This window comes from Myxine glutinosa, chromosome 12, assembly GCF_964187855.1.
Source record: "Myxine glutinosa chromosome 12, kmMyxGlut1.1, whole genome shotgun sequence".
Taxonomy (NCBI): Eukaryota; Metazoa; Chordata; class Myxini; order Myxiniformes; family Myxinidae; genus Myxine; species Myxine glutinosa.
Window position 1 is genome coordinate 73,694,360 of NC_136272.1, and position 20,904 is coordinate 73,715,263.

The 20,904-nt window shown below is 50.1% G+C and overlaps 1 protein-coding gene across 1 annotated transcript in view; it reads left to right on the forward strand.

Annotated features, from left to right (window-relative positions):
• Positions 1-20,904, forward strand: part of HPRT1 (hypoxanthine phosphoribosyltransferase 1) — a 684,029-nt gene that overhangs the window by 446,427 nt on the left and 216,698 nt on the right. The gene's annotated exons all lie outside the window — the stretch shown is intronic.

The window sequence follows — 20,904 nt, forward strand, 5'->3', positions numbered from 1 at the left end:
ACGTTTAAGATCCTAAAAGTCGTTTTATTGAAGCTGAGTCCACATTGTATAACTAGTGACGTTAAAGCTCCCGACACTTAATCCTCTACTAAATATCTGGGACGTACTATACCGCTGTGGCTGTCATTCACTGTATAAGCGCGAATAGTAAAACTAAGAAGTTAAATGGCGTCTTCACCAAGCTCGTTGTCAAAAGCGCATTTCGCTGAGGATAACGACGTTGTTTCCACCCCCCTTACATGTACCCTGCATGTTTACGATTCAAACAGCAAATTAATTCAATGTGAGGGCACAAATTGATTCAAGGTGAGGGACAGGTATGAGAAACTTAGCGAAGAAGAGGAAGGTTTGGAGGAGTGGAAGAAGTACGGAGAGGAGTTTAGGGGAATTGCAGAACTGTTGTGTGGAAGGACATCAGGAAAAGGTGCATCGTCGAGGGCTGGAAACCAGGTATGGTGGATAGAGGAAGTAGCGAAGGCAGTTGGTGAAAAGAAGGAGGTTTGGAAGAGGATAGAGAAGTTCAAGGATAGAGGGAAGGCAACCGGATGTGCGGTTGCTGCACCTGCGTCGAAGGTTGGAATTAGGTACGTTTCCTTGAATCGCAGGTGATGAAACTTATCCAAATAAATTGCAGATGCTTTCTAATTCTATTGTTTGTTCGCATAGACGTAGTTTGACTTCTCTATTTGGGGGCAGGGGATTAATATTATTAACTAGATGGTATTCATAGAATACATTATACCCTGCCGCGCGCAGTCAACTTGGTGTGAGCCAACTCTTCTGTTTTTGAACGTTTCTATTTTTTTGTTCCAATATGGCTGCCAGACCACGTGAGCGATGACGTCATAAATTTATATTCTCTAAATAATTGTTGCACAGATCATGCTCAACAAATTTCAAACTGATCAGACTAAGTGTTGTCCCTGTCGAATTATGACGTCATAATTATGACACCAATGACGTCATCGTTAACAACACCTATTCCGCATATGGAATTATTTACAATGAGCCACATTTCAATTTTTTCAAAAGAGCGGTTTTGGAGATATAGAGGTGCAACGTTTTTCCGTTTTTCCAAGATGGCGCCTGTACCACGTGACCTATGACACCGTAATGATCATTGAAATATTCTACAGGAGGAGGCCCTCCTATGGTGAAAATTTAGTGTCAATCGGACCAAGAATTGCAGAGAACAAAATTCTTACTGATCGAATCGAGCGTTGTACTTGTCCAATTATGACATCATAATTAAAGTACCGATGACATCATCATTATCATATCTTATTCCCCAAGCGGAGTACTTGACAATGAGCCATGTTTCAGTTTTTTTCCATGGAGCGGTTTCGGATATATAGTCATATAGAGGTGCAAACTTTTTTCGATTTTTCCAAGATGGCGCCTGTACCACGTGACATATGACGTCATAATTATCATTTTTAAAATTCCACAGGAGAAACCGCTCATATTCTGAAAATTTCGTGCCAATCGGACTAACACTTGCAGAGGAATTTTTTTTTTCATACTGATCAAATCAAGTACTTGTCGAATTTTGACGTCATAATTAAGGCACTGATGACATCATCATCAACATATCTTATTCCCCATGGTGAGTAATTGACAATGAGCCATGTTTCCATTTCTTTCCGTTGATACTTACCTGACAGGAGTAATACCTTGTCAGTGGACTCCTATGGAGGAGTGGTCCTCTTGTATGACCATGCATTGTGGCCCTTCGGGGTTAGGATGCATGTGTTTTGAATGACCATGTGCTTCAGCCCTTGGGTTGAGGTGCATGTGTATGTTAATGGGGCAGTCTTGATAGATGGTGTGCCTTGGTCGTGGGGTCAAGGTGCACGTCCAAGGCTGTTCAAATGTTTGGTTTTTTTTAAACCTTTTTTTCTATAAAAAAAAGGCAGGCCTTAGTGCTGGCCCCATAAGCAGCAGTTTGGGAGATATAGAGGTATTAAAGCGCGGCGTTACGCGCGCTGCTTGTGAGCAAGGAGGAAGCGGACAAGCGGTAACATATGAACGTCTTTATTGTAAGACTACACTGTAACACTGAACTCTTCCGGGCTGGTCGCCCGGTGTATATCCTGAGGCCACGCCTACCCCTCGGGCGTGGCCACCGCCCACTTGGTGCGTGGAATGATGTCACCACGCCAGTGGGCTTTTGTGTCCGCCACACGCGCCCCCCCAGAATTCCCGCGCACCTGGAGGGCCAGTTTGCGGGGCAGACGAATGACCCGGCCGAAGCGCCCCCTGGCGATCGGCGGCGTCTGGGGTGCAGGGATACCAGGTGGGATGCCCCTGGCTGCCCCTGGGATGGGTGCAGGACCGGGGGGCGCCGTGGCGGCGGGGCTGGGCGGTGCCGGGGGTCCGCCCGCAGGAGGGCGGCCCCGACATGGGGGTCGGGCCACTGGCGGTGGATGGTCCACATCGAGGTGGGCCGGCTTGAGGCGGTCTACCGAAACGCGGTCAGGAGTACCGCCGATGTCCAGGGTGAAGTGCTTCGCCCCGGTCTCCAGCACGCGGAAAGGCCCGTCGTACGGGGGCCGCAGTGGTGTCCGATGGGCATCGTGGCGGACGAAGACGTACTCCGCCGTGCGAAGCTCCGGGGCGACGTGCGTCGGTGGGTGCCCGTGGCATGCCGTTGGCACCGGGGCGAACCTCTGGGCGGTCTCTTGCAGAGCGGAGCGCTGCTGTGCCACGGACCATGGTGCCGTGGAGTCGGGGAGGAACTCGCCCGGCACCCGCAGCGGTTGCCCGAAGACCAACTCCGCCGCGGATGCGCGCAGGTCCTCCTTGGGCGCCGTCCGGAGGCCCAGCAGGACCCAGGGGAGCCTGTCGACCCAGCCGCCGTCGCGGAGGGTGGCCCGGAGCGCGGCCTTCAATGAGCGGTGAAATCGCTCACACAGGCCGTTAGCCTGGGGGTGGTAGGCCGTGGTTCGGTGCAGCCGGACCCCGAGCCCCTGCGCAACCGCCCCCCAGAGCTCCGAGGTGAACTGGGGGCCGCGGTCGGATGAGATGTCTGAGGGGGCGCCGAACCGGGCGACCCAGGTGGCGATGAAAGCCTGCGCGACATCGGCCGCCGTTGTCGACGCCAAGGGCACGGCCTCCGGCCACCGGGTGGTGCGGTCCACCATGGTGAGGACGTGGGTGAAACCCCGCGAGGGGGGCAGAGGTCCCACCAGGTCCACGTGGACGTGGTCAAACCGGCGTTCCGGCACCGTGAACGGGGCCAACGGGGCCTGGGTGTGCCGGTGCACCTTGGCGCGCTGGCACGCGAGGCATGTCCTGGCCCAGCCGCGTACGGCCTTCCGGAGGCCATGCCAGACGAACTTGTCGGCGATCAGCCTTTGGGAGGCCCTCGCGCCCGGGTGGGACAGGCCGTGGATGGCGTCAAACACCTGGCGCTGCCAGCCCGCGGGCACAATGGGGCGAGGACGCCCGAGGGAGACGTCGCACAAGAGGGCCGCGCCCGCGCCGTCGAACGGCACCTCGGTGACGCGGAGGCCCGTGACGGCGGTCCGCAAGGCCTGGACGTCGGGTCAGCGGCCTGGTCCGCTGCCATCCGGGCATAGTCGATGCCGAGGTGGACTGCGTGGGCGACGGCCCGGGAAAGGCAATCCGCCACCGGGTTGTCCTTCCCCGCGACGTGCTGGATGTCCGTCGTGTACTCGGACACGGCCGAGAGGTGACGCTGCTGCCGGGCCGACCACGGCTCGGTGACCTTGCCCATCGCGAAGATCAGCGGCTTGTGGTCGACGAAGGCAGTGAACGCCCGGCCCTCGAGCAGATGGCGGAAGTGCCTGACCGCCAAGTGAAGTCCGAGCAACTCGCGGTCGAAGGTACTGTAACGGCGTTCGGGCGGGCGAAGCTGCCGGCTAAAGAACGCCAGCGGTTGCCAAGCTCCACGCACCCATTGCTCGTGCACCGCGCCCACCGCGTAGTCCGAGGCATCGGTGGTGAGGGCGATCGGTGCATCGGGCGCCGGGTGCGCGAGCATGGTGGCGTTAGCCAAGGCGAGCTTCGCGCCCGTGAACGCCGTGTCCATCTGCTCGGTCCAGGTAACGTCGCCTTTGCCCGGCTTACCTCGGAGAGCTTCGTGCAGGGGGCGCAGGAGCTGGGCGATACGGGGCAGGAACCGATGGTAAAAGTTCACCATGCCCAGGAACTCCTGCAGCCCTCTGATCGTGCGGGGGCGCGGAAACCCCTTCACCGCCTCCACCTTGGCCGGCAAGGGGACGGCTCCGTGCCTGGTGACACGGTGCCCCAGAAAATCGATTGTGGCGGCGCCGAACCGGCACTTTGCGGGGTTCACAATCAGGCCATGCTGGCCCAGGCGTTCGAAGAGCGTGCGGAGGTGGCGTAGGTGCTCTTCGCGGGACGCGCTGGCGACGAGGATATCGTCCAGGTAGACGTAGACAAAATCCAAGTCGCGCAGGACGCTGTCCATCAGTCGCTGGAACGCCTGAGCCGCATTCTTCAGACCGAAGGGCATGCGCAGGAACTCGAAGAGTCCGAATGGCGTGATGACCGCCGTCTTCGGGACGTCCTCCGGCCTGACGGGGACCTGATGGTAGCCGCGTATGAGGTCCACCTTCGAGAACAAGGACCTGCCCGCCAAACGGGCGGAAAAGTCCTGAATGTGGGGGACGGGGTAGCGGTCGGGAGTCGTGGCGTCATTGAGACGGCGATAGTCCCCGCACGGTCGCCATCCCCCGCCGGGCTTCGGCACGATGTGCAGCGGCGACGCCCAAGCGCTCTCTGAGCGCCGAACGATGCCGAGTCGCTCCAGGGTAGCGAACCCCGCTTTTGCCACCGCCAGCTTCGTCGGCTCGAGGCGGCGTGCCCGGGCGTAGACCGGTGGCCCGACGGTGGGGATGTGATGGGCCACCCCGTGCTTGACGGCCCCCGCCGAGAAGGTGGGCCGCGTGAGGGCCGGGAAGCCGGCGAGGAGGCGGGTGAATGCGTCCGCTGCCGGAAGCGTACAGACCAACGTGGCCGGAACCGAATCGTTCGGCAAGCCGCTTGGCAAGCCGCTCGTTGAGCTGGGCAACGCACATGCGAGCGAGCTGAACGTCTCGGCCTGGACAAGCCGTCTGCGCTTGACGTCGACCAGGAGCCCATTAGCGCACAGGAAGTCCGCGCCAAGCAGTGCCATGGGCACGTCGGCGGTGACGAACGTCCATCGGAAAACCTGCCCTCCAAACCGCAGAGAGAGGCAGCGTTTTCCGTACGTACGGATGGGCGTCCCGTTCGCGGCAAGCAGCGCGGGGCCCCCACCCGCGGCGTGCTTGTCTGACGTGCCGGCGGGAATGACACTCACCTGTGCTCCCGTGTCGCACAGGTAACGGCGCCCGGAGAAGGTGTCCGTTATGAACAGCAGGCTGCTCGAACGGCCGGCGCTCATCGCCACAATTGAGCGCCGGCCCGGGCGTTTCCCGACCCGTTGAAGGAGCACGGCGGATGACACCGCCGAGCTTCGTGGCCGAACTTGGCGTGGAACCAGCACCAGGTGGTGGAGCTGGAGGAGCGCGGCTGGCTCCGCCAGGCCGGTGGAGTCGACGGGTTTCCCCGCGGTGGCGGTTTTCGCCGCGGCGGTGGGCGGGGCGTGGCGGCGTTCACGAGGTGCGTATCAGCATGCTGCTGAAACTCAGCGTGCTGTAGAAGATGATGCTGTGGAACAGCAGCGTCGAAGGCCGTGACGGCCACGCCAACGCTCGCCCGCGTGTCCGAAGCGGCGAAGTACTTGTCCGCCTCGGCCGCCAATGCTCGGGGTTCCGTTAGCCCGGTCCCGGCCAACGCGAGGCGAACCTGCGCTGGAAGTTGGCGACGGAAAAGCGCCCGGAATAGCGAACCGGGGGCTTCGTCGCCCAACAGTGACAGCATATGGTCCATTCGGACCGACGGGCACGTCTCACCGAGCTCGGGGAGATCCAGGAGGCGGTCGGCCCGTGCGTCGTCCGTGAGGCTGAACGTGGCTAGGAGTAGCCGCTTGAGTGCCTCGTACTTGTGGCCGTCCGGTGGGTGGCGAAGGACGGACACAACTCGAGCGGCCGTGCCGGGCCCGAGGGAGGCGACGACGTGGCAGTAGCGCGTGTCATCGCCGGTGAGGTGCCGAAGCTGAAATTGGGCTTCGGCCTGGGCGAACCAGACTTCGGCCTGAGCCTCCCAAAATTCCGGAAGTTTGACGAAGGCGGCCATGGCGATGGCGTCGCGTGTGGAAGGATCGCTCCGGCAGATCCAACGTCGAGGGTCACCAGTAAAGCGCGGCGTTACGCGCGCTGCTTGTGAGCAAGGAGGAAGCGGACAAGCGGTAACATATGAACGTCTTTATTGTAAGACTACACTGTAACACTGAACTCTTCCGGGCTGGTCGCCCGGTGTATATCCTGAGGCCACGCCTACCCCTCGGGCGTGGCCACCGCCCACTTGGTGCGTGGAATGATGTCACCACGCCAGTGGGCTTTTGTGTCCGCCACAGTATAACCTTTTTCCAAGATGGCGCCTGTACCACGTGACCTATGACGTCATAATATTCACTAAAATATTCTCTAGGAGGAGGCCCTCATATGGTGAAAATTTCATGCCAATCGGACCAACGGTTGCCGAGAAAATGAATTTTTAAAATGCTGACACGGCACACATTTTACTTTAATACTCAAATGCAGACACGTACGTACCTGAATGCTTAAGTTCGCCTTTCGCTTCGCGAGCGCAGGGTAATAACGGGTCTGACTTCCAAAATTACCGTTTGTTAGTTAAGTTACAGTGAACGTGAAATCACAAATACCAGTTAATGTTCATTATTGAATCATTCTTGGTTTTTGTTATAGACTATTTTTTAGCCCGTCCTCTGCACGGCAGGTGTGTGTGTGTGTGTGTGTGTGTGTATGTGTGTGTGTGTGTGTGTGTGTGTGTGTGTGTGTGTGTGTGTGTGTGTGTGTGTGTGTGTGTGTGTGCTTGTGTGTGTGTGTGTGTGTGCTTGTGTGTGTGTGTGTGTGTGTATATATGTGTGTGTGTGTGTGTGTGTGTATATATATATGTGTGTGTGTGTGTGTGTGTGTGTGTGTGTGTGTGTGTGTGTGTGTGTGTGTGTATATATGTGTGTGTATGTGTGTGTGTATATATGTATGTGTGTGTGTGTGTATATATTGTTGCGGATCTCGGACGTCGGCTCTCCCCTTATCAAGGGGGGGGGGGGGGGTTAGTCCCCTTGTCCTTTTATCTGGCTGACCCGAGTCCTGGAAGTTATAACGTCCTTCCCGGTGCGGCATTAGGTAGGGTTTGTTAGGCCTAGGGGTTCACTACTACCTAATTACTAACGCCGACCGGAAACGAGGGAATAACTCCCCCTCGAACCACGGATATGATGGAAAATGCCGAGCGGATAGCAATCTGTGATCCGAGCTGTTAACAAATGACTAAACCCGATTATGGCGGTTCCAATCGTGCCACGTTTACCCAATGAGAGAAAAGACGGATGCGATCGAATAAGAGGAAACCAGAAAATAGGAAGAACAGATTGGTTTATTAATTATGTACAAAGAAAGAAGAAGAGGAAACGAAAGAAATGTACAGGATAGGAAGAGGAAGAAGAAGCACACAGGGCAGCCTTAAACAGTCTTATTCTTAATACCCCAGGACAAACGGGCCCGTCTCAGACACTCACACGGGGATTGTAGATGGTTGATGGTCACCAATGCGTCCAGGCTCCAGCCCGGCTCCGGTCCAGGCTCCGATCCATGCTCCGGTCAAACGGACGAAACCCGGCAGGCAGCTTTGTGTGTAGTGGAACGCGAACGGACAATTATATAACGGGGGGAAGGCTGGTGTGCTGCGTACGTAATATGCGTACTATTCGTGCCAAACGCCCCCTCTCCAATGTCCTCTTAATCAGTGCGCTTCCTTGCAGTCCCCACATTCCTCCCTTATGAGCGCTCTCCCAACCAGTTCTCTTGCAATCACGATAGTCCTCTACGCGCAATCCTTTTGCAATGCGCGTTTCCCAGTAAGTCCTGTGTAAGGGCTTTCTCAATGCACTCTCTCCCATAAGTCCTGTAAAAGGGCTTTGCGTTCGCCCTTCTATAAGTCAAGCAGTGATCGCTACTCGAGCCCAAAAGCCACGCCTGTCAGGCCTGACTTTGGTTTGGGTCCTTCATTTGGCCGCTTTTGGGCTCGTGTAGCCATTCTTTGGAGTCTTTGGACCCTCCATTTCTTTCTTTTCAGCCATTCCTTGGTGGATTTACAGGTATGTTTAGGGTCATTGTCATGTTGCAAGGTCCAACTTCGGTTGAGCTTCAACTTTCCGACAGATGGCTTCACATTATACTCAAGCACCCTCTGGTACAATGAAGAATTCATAGTGGATTATATTGTTACAGACGTGGCTTAGATGTTATTTACCGAGCGGTTTTGGTATGACCACGTCTGCACAAGTTACCCGATTATACCCGAACGTTGACTAATCGCGCTACGCTAGGTCAATAAAGGCAATAAAGGAAAAGGACACACGGCTGGGATTAAAATGACGCGACACCAGGGATACGGTTCTCAAGACCTCCGGAGGAGATTATATTAGGGCGGAAGGTCAGATTACAGGGACGAGAGGTACAGCATAGAAAGACAAGCACTTAGACACACTCTTATATTAACCCCAACAGACGACAGATAAACGGGACAAAAGGCTGACTCACACGGGGATTGATGGCTAGGAAAGGCAGGATCGATGGCTCCAGGTGCACCTGGGCTCAAAGGTCAGAATCGACTCGGTCCGGTCCAGAGATGCGGGGAGGTATTCAGCGCTCGTACGTGGCAACTTCTCTCTCCAGGCTGGGGGCGCATCTGACCTCACATCCGGCGAGTCGCTTCGTATCTCCGGCGGGGAGTGACACGCCCTCGGCTCGTTAGCTCCGCCCCAGATGGAATCGGCATGTCGCCTCTCATTGGGTGCGTGCGGGGGGGGTTACCGGCTCCGCCCTTGACGGGGGACTGACAAGGAGCCCCTTCGTGGTAACCCCGTGGAGCGCATGGTCCGGCGCGCATTGTCAATGGCGGCTAACCGAGCCGGTGTGATGACGCACACTCCCCCCGCGCAGCGTCGTTGTTGTTGTAATTGTTGTTGTAGTTGTAGTTGTAGTTGTTGTTTGGGGAAGAAGATGGAAGGAGGTATGGGAAAGGTCCTAAACTCACTACTGGTGCCATATAATCACATTCTGGTGCAACGAAGAGTCATAATTAATGGAAACGAGTCCTTAACTGACATAGACTAAGAATAACTAGCAAGATGTCCGAAAGTTGTCTACGTGTGGTGCGGTGGACCTGGGCACGACATTTAATGGGGGAAAAAGGGGAAGGTCGGCTCTACTGATTGTTGTTTACAGACAATGGGACTAGGGAATGGGGGATTGGGGATAGTTGGGGAGTATTGGGGAAATAGGGGAATATTTACAAGCGGATATGGAGGCCAAATTCCATATTCGCAACAATATGATGGTGAGCTGTCCTGGCCCTGATGCAGCAAAGCTGCACTAAACTATAAAATTTTCACCACCATGCTCTACAGTTGGTATCAGGTTCTTGTGGTCAAATGCTGTCTTTGGTTTTCGCCAAACATGTCTTCTGGTACTGTGGCCAAATAGCTCTACCTTTGACTCATCTGTCCAGAGCACATTGTTCCAGAAGTGCTGGTCTTTGCCGAGGTGTTCATTGGCAAACTTTAGTCTTGCCCTGATGTTCTTTCTGGACAGCAAAGGTTTCCTCCTGGCACACCTCCCATGTAGATCAAATTTGTGCAACCTCTTTCTAATGGTAGACTCGTGCACTTTGACATCAACAGTGGCAAGAGCTACCTGTCGGTCCCGTGATGACATTCTGGGGTTCTTAGAGACTTCTTTCAGCACCTTGCGGTCTGCTCTCGGGCTGAACTTGCTGGGGCGGCCTGGCCTGGACAAGTTGGCAGTTGTTTGGAATCTTCTCCACTTGTAGATGATCTTCCGGACAGTCGAATGATTGATTTCAAATTGTTTGGAGATCATTTTAAATCCCTTCCCAGACTCGTAGGCATCTAGAACCTTCTTTCTGAAGGCCTCAGAGAGCTCTTTTGATCTAGGCATGGTGACGCCGCACACTTCAACAACAAAGAGCAAACCAAACTAAATGTCTGAGGTTTAGATAATACAGTTTCCTCCAAGATCCTCTCTAACGATGTTCTAATCATTTGCACCTGAGCTGGTGCTCCTGATTCTAATTTCAGGTATTTGAAGTAGTGATAAATGTAGGGGTGTACTTACTTTTTCCACATGCGAAATTTTCATTTATGTTTATTTAAATTATACAATGGACTACAAAATGTAAATGTTTCATGATATTTGTTATATTATATCACCTTTATCTATATAATAATAGCGTAAGGACTCGACTTTGTTATCCCTTTTACGCCGCACCCAGTGACCCGATGCCCACGGCACTAATGGATTTACGATCTACGAACCGCGCTCTTTGTTTATCACGTACAGCCATACTCGAAAAATCTGAATTAGCCGATGTTGGGGCCCAAAAGCATCCGATTAACTGCCGATACGATGCCATCTTACGACGCCATCGTATTGGCGTCTGCTGGGCAAAGGCGAAGCAAGCCGTACGCTGATTGGACAGTTGAAGGCGACAGCAAGCCGTCCACTGAGTGGACAATCCCAGAGTGGTGCTACTCCGATTCCTATTACGAATCCATTCATTTTTCAAAAGTATATCATAGCGTTGTCATTTAAGTAGATTGCAATAAATACGTTGTTCATATACGCACTCTTCATTCTCATCTTTCTTCCTAACTCAGAGGTCTCGCGAGATCTCGGAGACGGTGGGAGGGATTTTCGAAGCTCCACACGGTCTCCACGTTTTTCGAAGTTAAGTCTGTTCACAATTGTATTTTGTCGAAACTGTATTTATCTTTCGGTGTGTGAAGTTATTGTGTGCAACTTTGGTTGTTTCTCGGTGTTTATCTTTCATAAATTGATCGTCTGTTTGCCGTGTCGCGAGCAAGGCCTTTGCCGCGTCGCGAACTATTTGAAATCGAAGTTAAGTGATTGTTCCCATTTGTATTTTCGTTAAAACTGTATTTATTTATGGTGTTGTACGTATATTGTGTCCCGACGAAGATTTTTCGGTGCAAATCTTTCATACCTGTATTGAAAATCGTGTTAATTCGTGTCGTGTCTTGAGGCCTTGTACAGTGTGCACTGTACAACCTTGAGGCTTTGTTTTTCTCTCAGCGGTCCGTCGTTTGTGATCCAATAACTTTCGTTCTCTGTATTCCCAGTCTTTTCACCCATAGCCTACCTACTTCCTTGTGTAAATCTCAACTCAAAAAAAAAAAAAAAAAAAAAAATACATTTCCTTCTCTGTTCTCATTCGTTTATTCATTCTTATTCGTTCGTTCGTTCTTCGACCACGTGTTTCTCCCCCATTTCCCCAGATAGTTTTCACTCATTAACCTTCAATGTTTACACTTTCCCCTCAAGTTATGTATTCCGTCATATTTTATAACACCTTTTTCTTCTTCTTCTTTAAAAGGCTGCTTTCGACTTGCTCACCAAATCAATTCATCCCAAAAAAAATATCCATCTCCTATAGTGCCTTTTTTCTACATTCCCTAAACTCTCCTGCACTCCATCCTCCATCCAGCGTCCTTAAACGTATTTTTCACTCGAAGGTCACAAGAAACTCATTTTGCAATAAATGTTCGTTTCCCATAAATCGTACACTTTCAAAAATCCAATCTCACCCCTCCCCTCCAAATCTTCCCCATAACCCCTCCCCTCCAAATCTTCCCCATCACCCCTCCCCTCCAAATCTTCCCCATCACCCATCCCTTTCAAATCTCCCCCCTTGCCCCCTCCCTCCTAAACTACCCCCTCACCCCTCCCCGCCAAGACGCCCTCTCGCCCCTCCCCTCCTAGACTCCTGCCTCACCCCTCCCCTCCAAATCTCCCCCATATCCCATCCCTTTCAAATCCCTCCCCTTGTCCCTTCCCTCCCAAACTCCCCCCTCACCCCTCCCCTTCAAATCTCCCCACCCTCATTGCTTCTCAATTTCCCCCCTCTCACTCCCCCTCCTCAAAGCGTCCTCCCCGCTTCTTCCCCCTTCAAACTCTCACCTCCATCTCCCCCAACCTTCTGCCTCGCTCTTCCCCCTCCTCAAATAACACCTCATTGTGGCTCACCCAATCACCATCAAACCTTTTGTCCGCCCCATCCTTCCCTTTCTCCGAGCTATTCTGAAATCTCTGACACACCTTCAACAGCTCTCCCTACCTCTTCCACCTCTTCCACATCTTACCCTACCCCTCCTCCCCCCTGTTCTGTATCTGATGCTCCCCCTTCCTCTTCATTAACGGTATGGACCTCAAACATCCGGGGCCTTCGTTCAAACTTAACTGATCTCTCCATACAGGTTGCTTCTGTCAAACCAGACGTGATCTGCTTAACAGAAACTTTCCTCCTTTATGATGTCTCTGATTCCATAGTATCTCTCCCGGGCTACTCCCTCCTCCGGTATGATAGACCTGAGCCTCGTCCTGGAGGCGGGGTTGCTATCTTTATCAAAAACTCTCTTCCTCACTTTCCCTGCACTGCACTCTCTCCACCTCACCCCCAGGAATACCTCTGGCTACGGCTTCCCCTTCGCTCCCACCTCTTGTTCATATGTGTGTTGTACCGTCCACCAAACAGTGATGACTCCATCTACATCTCGCTGTCTGATGATATGGACCAACTTCTATTTACTCATCCCAACTCTCTCTTCCTCATATGTGGTGATTTCAACTGTCATCATGCCAGTTGGCTGGGTGTGGGTACCTCTCTCACCAGCCATGGCTCTTCAGCAAAGGACTTCTGCGACTCACTGGGACTGACACAATCTGTCAATTTCCCGACCCGGATCTCAGTCAACGGAGCATCTTCTCTTCTGGATTTGGTTATGACAAACTTCCCTGAAAATGTCTGCTGCTCTTCTTCTGCTCCGATCGGATCATCTGATCATGTCCTTGTTAAAGTGGACATCTCTCTGACCATCCTCAGGGAGCCTGCTCAGCGTCGACGAGTCTGGCATTTCACTCAGGCCAACTGGCACGGTCTTCAAGCAGCCATCAATCATCTGGACTGGTCTCCCATCTCTACCACCTCTGACATCAACTCATCCTGGGAATTCTTCCAAAGTAAATTGCTCTCTCTCATGCACAGATTTATCCCATCTCGTCTTCAGTTGTCATACCCTTCCTCCCGTCCATGGTACACGGAATCTTGTGGTGAGGCTGTTGCCCAGAAACAACTTGCCTTCGTCTCCTGGAAAGCAAATCCAACGGAAGGAAATCTCATTTCCTTTCACAAAGCCCGAAACAAGTGTGTGTCCACCCTCAGGAGAGCCAGGAAACAATATCTCTCCGTTCTCAAGACCGAACTCTCTTATCTGTCTCCCTCTTCCAAATCCTGGTGGCGTCTGGTCAAATCCGTTTCTGGTGTTTGTTCCCCCTCCATCCCCTCCCTTACCTCAAACGGCTACACAGCTGACTCTGCACGTGAAAAAGCTGAATGCCTCAACTCTGTGTTTGCCTCTAAATCTTGTGTCCCAAACCCATCCCTCTCTGTACCCACCATACCCAGTCGTACCCTGCTGCTCCTGGACTCCGTGTCCTTTCCTCCTGACAAGGTGGAAAAGTTTCTGTCAACCCTCGACTCTGATTCTGCAACTGGACCCGACGGCATCAGCCCACGGGTCCTAAAATCCTGCTCTGCTGCTCTATCTCACCCTCTCTCTGTTCTCTTCACCCTCTCTTTTGCTCAAGGTCAACTGCCATCTGCTTGGAAATCAGCCAACATCACCGCTTTGCACAAAAAAGGTGCAAAAACAGATCCTAGCAACTACAGACCAATCAGCCTTCTCCCAATTATCAGCAAAGTCATGGAATCCATCATTGCTTCGGATATGAAATCTTTCCTCTTCTCCAATGGCTTGATCTCTGATCATCAATTTGGTTTCAGACCAGGTCACTCTACTCTGGACATGCTGCTTCTGCTGTCTCAACAATGGATGGAGGTCCTCAATGCCAAACAGGAAATTAGAGCTGTCTCCCTCGACATATCACGTGCCTTCGACACGGTCTGGCACCCCGCTCTGCTCACCAAACTCTCCTCCTTTGGTATCCATGGAAATCTCCACGCATGGCTGGCGGACTTCCTCTCTAGTCGTCGTCAACGTGTGGCCCTGAATGGGTTTCTCTCATTTCCTGTTCAGGCTGGAGTTCCCCAAGGCAGTGTTCTGGGCCCCGTGCTTTTTCTGGTCTTCATCAATGATCTCTCTGACTCTCTCGAAAATCCTCTCTATCTCTTTGCTGATGACTCCACTCTCTGCCGCTCCATTCCTCTTCCCTCGGATCGGCAGTCTGCTGCCTCCTCACTCTCTGAAGACCTGGACAAAATCACAGACTGGTCAAACAAGTGGAACATGTCTTTCAATCCTGACAAATCTCACACTCTTACTATGTCTCTCCGAAAAGATCGACTGGACAACCCTCCCATCTACTTTCTCAACAATCCTCTCCAAGAAGTTCTGTCGCTCAAGATTTTGGGTCTCACTATCTGCCATGATCTTTCTTGGGAAAACCACATTTCCAAGCTGGCCTCCAAAGCCAGTCGCCGACTGGGCATCCTCCGTCGTGCGAAGTCCTTCCTCGGCACACCTGAGCTCCTCACCACATACAAGGCTTTCATCCGCAGCTCAATGGAATACTGTTCTCCCCTATGGGCCGGTGCTCCTGCCTCACACCTAGCTCGGCTTCACGCTGTTGAAACCAAAGCTTTCAGAATTATTGGAATCTCCCGCGATGAAGCTATCTCTGAGGGCCTTTCACTCACTCACCGCAGGCAGGTAGGTGGTCTTTCTGTCTTCTACCGACTCCTCTCCGGCCTTGCACCCCCAGCTCTCTCTGTGCTCTGTCCCCCAAATATTCCTACAGGTCGCACAAGATCTGCCAGCAACCCTCTGATGGTTAAACTGCCGAAATCTCGGCTCTCTGCTCACCTTCACTCTTTCATTCCTCTTTTCTCCCGCCTCTGGAACAAACTCCCTCACTCCCTTCAATCCCACTCCTCCCTCCAGGTCTTTAAAACAGCTGTTCACCACCATCTCTTATCTTCCCCCATCCAAAACCTTGATCTTTTCTACCCCCGCTAATTCACCCCAGATCCACCTTGTTTGAAATTCCAACTTCTTTCCTGGAAGTCCTGGCAGTGTCCATATGTTTTATACCTCTCCCACCGCCCCCTCCCCATGCCCCCCCCCCCCCCCAAAGCCCTCGCCCTCTCTCAGATCTCTCGATGTCTCCATGTCTCTCGGTCCCTGCTCTCAAATGTTGTGTTTGTGTCCTTCCCCCTCTCTCCCCATCTTGTCTACCGCTCCCGATGTGATATGTTTTATGTGTCGGTTTGTCTTTCTGTGTGATTAATGTTCGCTCTTTCACGAGCCTCGATCTTGTATACAAAAAAAAAAACAAAAAAAAAAAAACTCTTACTCGGACAAGCAAATCGCCTATGCCATCCATAATGGTACACTCTATCCATACACCACATCCTCCCTTCCGTGGATGTTCCACGGGTTTCGGCTAGTCTATCAATATTGTTGAAATGGAGATCAAATAGCTGTATGTTGAAATATGTTGAAAAAGTCAAAACTTTACATGGGGTGTACTTACTTTTTCACGTGACTGTATTACATCTTCATTGTAAACGACTGAAAAATAAATAAAGGTGGGGGCATTGCCCCTCTGCCTGCCCCTCCCCCCAACTCCGCCGGTGGTTTGATGAGTGAGAAACCTCATCCTGATAGTGTGGCCTTAACACTGTCTGGATTTTGTGTTTGTAATCAGGTCTAGCTTGAAATGCAGTCCAGATTCTGGAAGACAATTGACTACATATGCTAAAAGAAGTCTGCTTGGAACTTATTGGAGAGCATCATTATTGCAGCCAATATTTGGTATCATAATTACAAGCAAAGTAGTAAATCTATATTTAAAAGGAAATTTGTATATTTGTTTATTTTTGCTTCAAAAACTACTGAACCAAATCCAATCAAATTTTGCGTGTTGCCTAAGGTTACGCCAAGTATGTTTTCTGTCGAGGTAGCATATCTGAGATAGTTCTGGGTGTGGAGAAGACTCCAATTCTCTATATGTAAATGTGTATTGTATAGCGCCACCTGGTGGTATCTCTAATTACAAATCATAATCTTACATGAAGAAAGATTAAACAACTTCACAATATGCATTGCAGTGATGTTGAAATCTGAGTAATAATAATTCGAAATTTTTTCAATGTTTCATTTCACTCATTTTAAGTAGAGGTTTAATCCAAAAAATCCAACACTGACCTTCGTAGTGAAGCAGAAGTGATTTTTTTGTAGAGCCATATATCAGCAGCAAGGTTGGCTGAAGAAGATATGTGGCCGAATGTGCACACACTCCCCTCTAAGCTGTCTAGCCTAGGATCAAATCTCGGCCCAGCTATAAATTAATCCCAGGCTTTCACTGGCAGAGCGTGCGACATCATTAAACGGGAATCCGGTCTGCTAATATTAGTTGGTGGACGTTAAAGATCCCACTGTGTCCTTTGCGGAGAGTAGGCAAGCTATCGCCAGGACCCTGAACAAATTCCTTCCCTAACCTTAGTCAAATGTCAGGACTATCCAGCCAGTTCATGAAAGCCTTGAGACAAAATTCCACCCGGCCAGCCCCATAAGAATCTGACTATAATTGTGGTCGTTAAGGAGGAGAAGAAGAAAAACAATTTTTTGACAAAGGTGATGTTAGCTGAGCTCCAAGCAGATGGAAGAAGACTTTTGGCAACTTATAGGGTGAATAGAGCAGAATGTTTGTGAAGTACATGTCTTTTTCATTAAAGCCGTCAGCAAAGCGACGGGTAAAAATACGTCGTTCATGATATAATTCAGTTACCTGGAAGAGATTGCCAAAATCATGTTCGAACAAGTCCAGGTGCCTCCAAAATGTTCAAAGGGTTCTAACTCAGGTTTATAACGGTTTGAAGTTTGCTGGATGTAGTTATACTAGATACACCACCGCCTGGAGATGTATTACAAAATGGTTTTGTGCAACCACTGGCAACACACTGACCAGTGACCACCCAACTTTGACCCAACTTCAACTCAGTATATGAGATATCAACTTGGGCTCGTGTTGCATCATGGTCCAAGTGCTCGGAAGGGAACGCCAAATCAGCAAATCCCCAACGTACTTCTTGAGTTGTTGGCACAGCACTCCTGCATCAGAGACGCGAAAGGTGCACATGAGTGCCAGGCGCACATGGTGGTGCTGGATGTTGACCGTAGATCGTTTCTATTAATAACTAAATTCCAACTCTGGAGACGTGTTTATTTGGCTCTTACGGTGGAGGATATAATCAGCTTTAACGATATCCCCAAACCCTCCCAAAGCTCTCCCGCCATCCACCTCCCATCCCAAACAACTATCCACAACAACAGCCTTGGAAAATGATGAGACAACTCTGCCCTACATTGCTTCACGTGAGTATGCACTCATCACAAACATGGAGGCGTACAAGCTGTGGAATGTGGAATGCACAAAGCATATAAGAGGCCAAGGACTTGCACTACGGGGTTTCGGTAATTCGGGATTGAGTTTAGTATAAAATGACCGGTTATCATTACAACATAACCTATCTTTTATGGAGCTCCAAGTTCTCATGGCCGCTTACAAACATGGCTATTTTGAAGGCATGTCAACCGCATGATGCAATTAGCGCAGCAGTCGGTTGTATAATACAGAGCTGTTACAAATAGTCCAGTGCTGTGCTGCTGTGGCCAAAACAAACACGGCAATAATCGACACGTTGAAGGGGCTACTACTTTCCGCACAATAAATACAGGTTTCCCACTGTAAATGTACACTTGTCTCTCCTTAGGAAAAGATCACATTGAATTCTGTTTGAAGTGAGGGTCTCTATAGTTGAAACTATAGAGATTTAGCTCTTTCACGAGCCTCGATCTTGTATACAAAAAAAAAAAAAAAAAAAAAAAAAAAAAAAAAAACTGCAAAACGAATCCTGAAAAGTTACAAAAGACAAACTATGGTATTCTCAATTTTGACCCTTTTCTTTATTTATATTTTTCTTCATTTTTTGTACACATGATTGAGGCTCATGGAAGACCTAGAGCAGAATGGAAGAGAAGAAAATGGAAAGGGAAAAATACCCATAACAGAGTAGAAGTGAGAGTGAGACCATGGAGAGGGGGAGAAGGACACATGGAGTGAACAAGCTGCACACAAGCTGAATGAAATACAGCAAAAAGAGGAAGGGAAAAGCGGGAATGAAACAGAAAAGGAACAAACCAACCGATAACTAACAAACAAAAAGAGGTGAGGGAGAGGGAGGAAAACACAATGACCAAGAAAAAGGGATTGCTTGGGAATGGGGTCATTTTGGGTGGAAGATATCATGAGTATGGATAGAGGGATGACCTAAGGTAGTGGTGAACAGCTGTCTTGAAGACCTGGAGGGAAGAATGGGACTGAACAGACTGGGAAAGTTGGATCCGTAGGTGAGAGAAAAGTAGGATTACTGGCAGACCATGTGTGTGTCCTGCAGAGACCTGGGAGGGACAGAGCCAAGTGAGAGCAGAGGATCCAAGACCAACAATTCGGTGGCAGAGTAAAGAGAGGCCACCAAGCTGTCTGTGATGTGAGAGTAACAGGACAAAACCCGCAACTTCATTGTGGGAGATCCCAATGACTTTGAGAGCCTTACTTTTCACGACATTAAGAATGGCAATGTGCGAGGCAGGGGTGCTAGCCCAAAGTAGCTTGCGGTAGTCCATAGAGCTATCAATGAAAACCTTGTCAGTTGTCAAAAGTGTTGGGGATTCTAGTTAGGGGCATTTGGGGGCAGCACTGCCCTTTTTATTGCCAATCCTAAATGAGCCATAGGACATTAAGAGTTCATAATCGTGTGTGTAAATGCATCATATGGATATTGAGCAAGGTGGGAGCAACCAGGTCATCTTGTTCCTGATCATCATTGTAAAGTGTCCTGGGTTTTAATGTGATAAGCCAGTTGTAGCATAATAAGTACCTGAGACGAACTCAGGTTTCCTAATCTTTGAATTAAAAAACTTTCATACTGGAGACTTCAGCTGGATTTGAACCCACGACCTCTAGAAAATCACTGTCTTCACTACTAAACCATCACCTTCCCAGTGGTTTATCCAGACCTTGGTATTGGGAGGATGGGAGGAGGGGGAATTCTGCCAAATTGTATCTAAGTCAGCAGGGAAGCATATGTCATGTGTTCATTTGGCCAGATGTTACCCTTATTGTTCTCAACCATGAACCACCTCAGCTGCGGCAGAATAAAAGCGTTATTGAATGAGTACATCAATTTTGCTGTCTATCTCAATTTTCCATGCCTGAACAATCTAAAGATGTATTATATGGCATTAGTTATATGGCAAAAACAAATTCGACTTTGAACTGACCTTGCCATGAAATGTTTCCACCTTTTGGGTAATCTGGTGAAGTTGTCAATCGCTGATCAGTAACCTACTCTTGATGCAAGATCCTTTTCAATGAGCAACGCCAGCCCAGAAAGCCTCTCTCCAGTCATTGTGGAGCAAAGATGATTCTTCATCAGTTTGGCCTTGCTGAATGATCGCTCAGGTATTTGTCCACAAAACTCAGAATTTGTTTTTTTGCATCCCTGACCCATGAAAATATGTCAACGATCATGTGCTTTGTGGATGAAAAACCTAGGGACAAACAAATTCAACATGAAATTGTATGTTCAATCAAAATATTGTGTTGTATGCGAAGACCACATTGAGCGTATTTGATAAACAGGCTCACTACTTGGAAAAGAGCGTCAGCATTCGTATTTGATAAACAGGCTCACTACCTGGGAAACAAGCCTCGGAAATAGCTGAAACACGATGCCATACCGACACTTATTGGGCGAGAGTTGCTTGTTGATTTGAAGCCAGGCCCATGCGACCTATGCTCAGACCTCGTCCTCAAGTACAGTAGGTAGCTATATTACTAGAATACTAGCAGAGCCTACCTTTCACTTCGCTGACGGACCAATTATCCGTCCAGTTTGCCAAAAAATGCTATGTTGGTTCACTGCGTCTGTATTGAGTCGGTAGATCACGATAAAATCGAAGAGCATATGCGAATCCATCCTCTAAAACACATCTTTTCAAAAATTTCATGATTGTGTCCCTTTAAAAATCCCATGTCCTCTGCAAAGAGGAGGCGAGCTAACCCTAACCCTGGCCAAGTTCCAAATTGCTGCCATAACCTACAGAGTGCATTGCATCAGCAGCACAGCCAATGATGCTACCCCGCAGCATTGTGCTGCACATGAAAGAAGAAAGATTGATTTATGTAGGTATGTTGTGTTCTTTCTTACATGCTTGATTATTTTTGAATTTGCTGTTGTTGTTGTTGTTGGTGAAATACCGGATGCTTAGTGATTGCTGGGAAGGGATGATGATGTAAACCGAAGGGGATTCTGGGAGAGATGAGAGGGACGCCATCTTGATGGTGTCGGAGATATGCTGGTGGATCCGTGCCTCGAATAAACGGTCTTGTACATAACGGACAGTGCCATTGTTGAGCATTTATTGAGCGACACAACACCGTCATAGGCTTGATGTTGGCTTAACCTTAAAGGTGGCTGGCCTAAGATATTAGGGTCTTGAGTTTGAGCCCATGCGTGCTGTAACTAACACCAAGTGAGTTGACTCAGCCCGTCATCTATCAGAGGTTGGCAAAGTGAGCATCACGTTACTGGGAAGAATGAGCCATCCGAGTATCCTGCTTT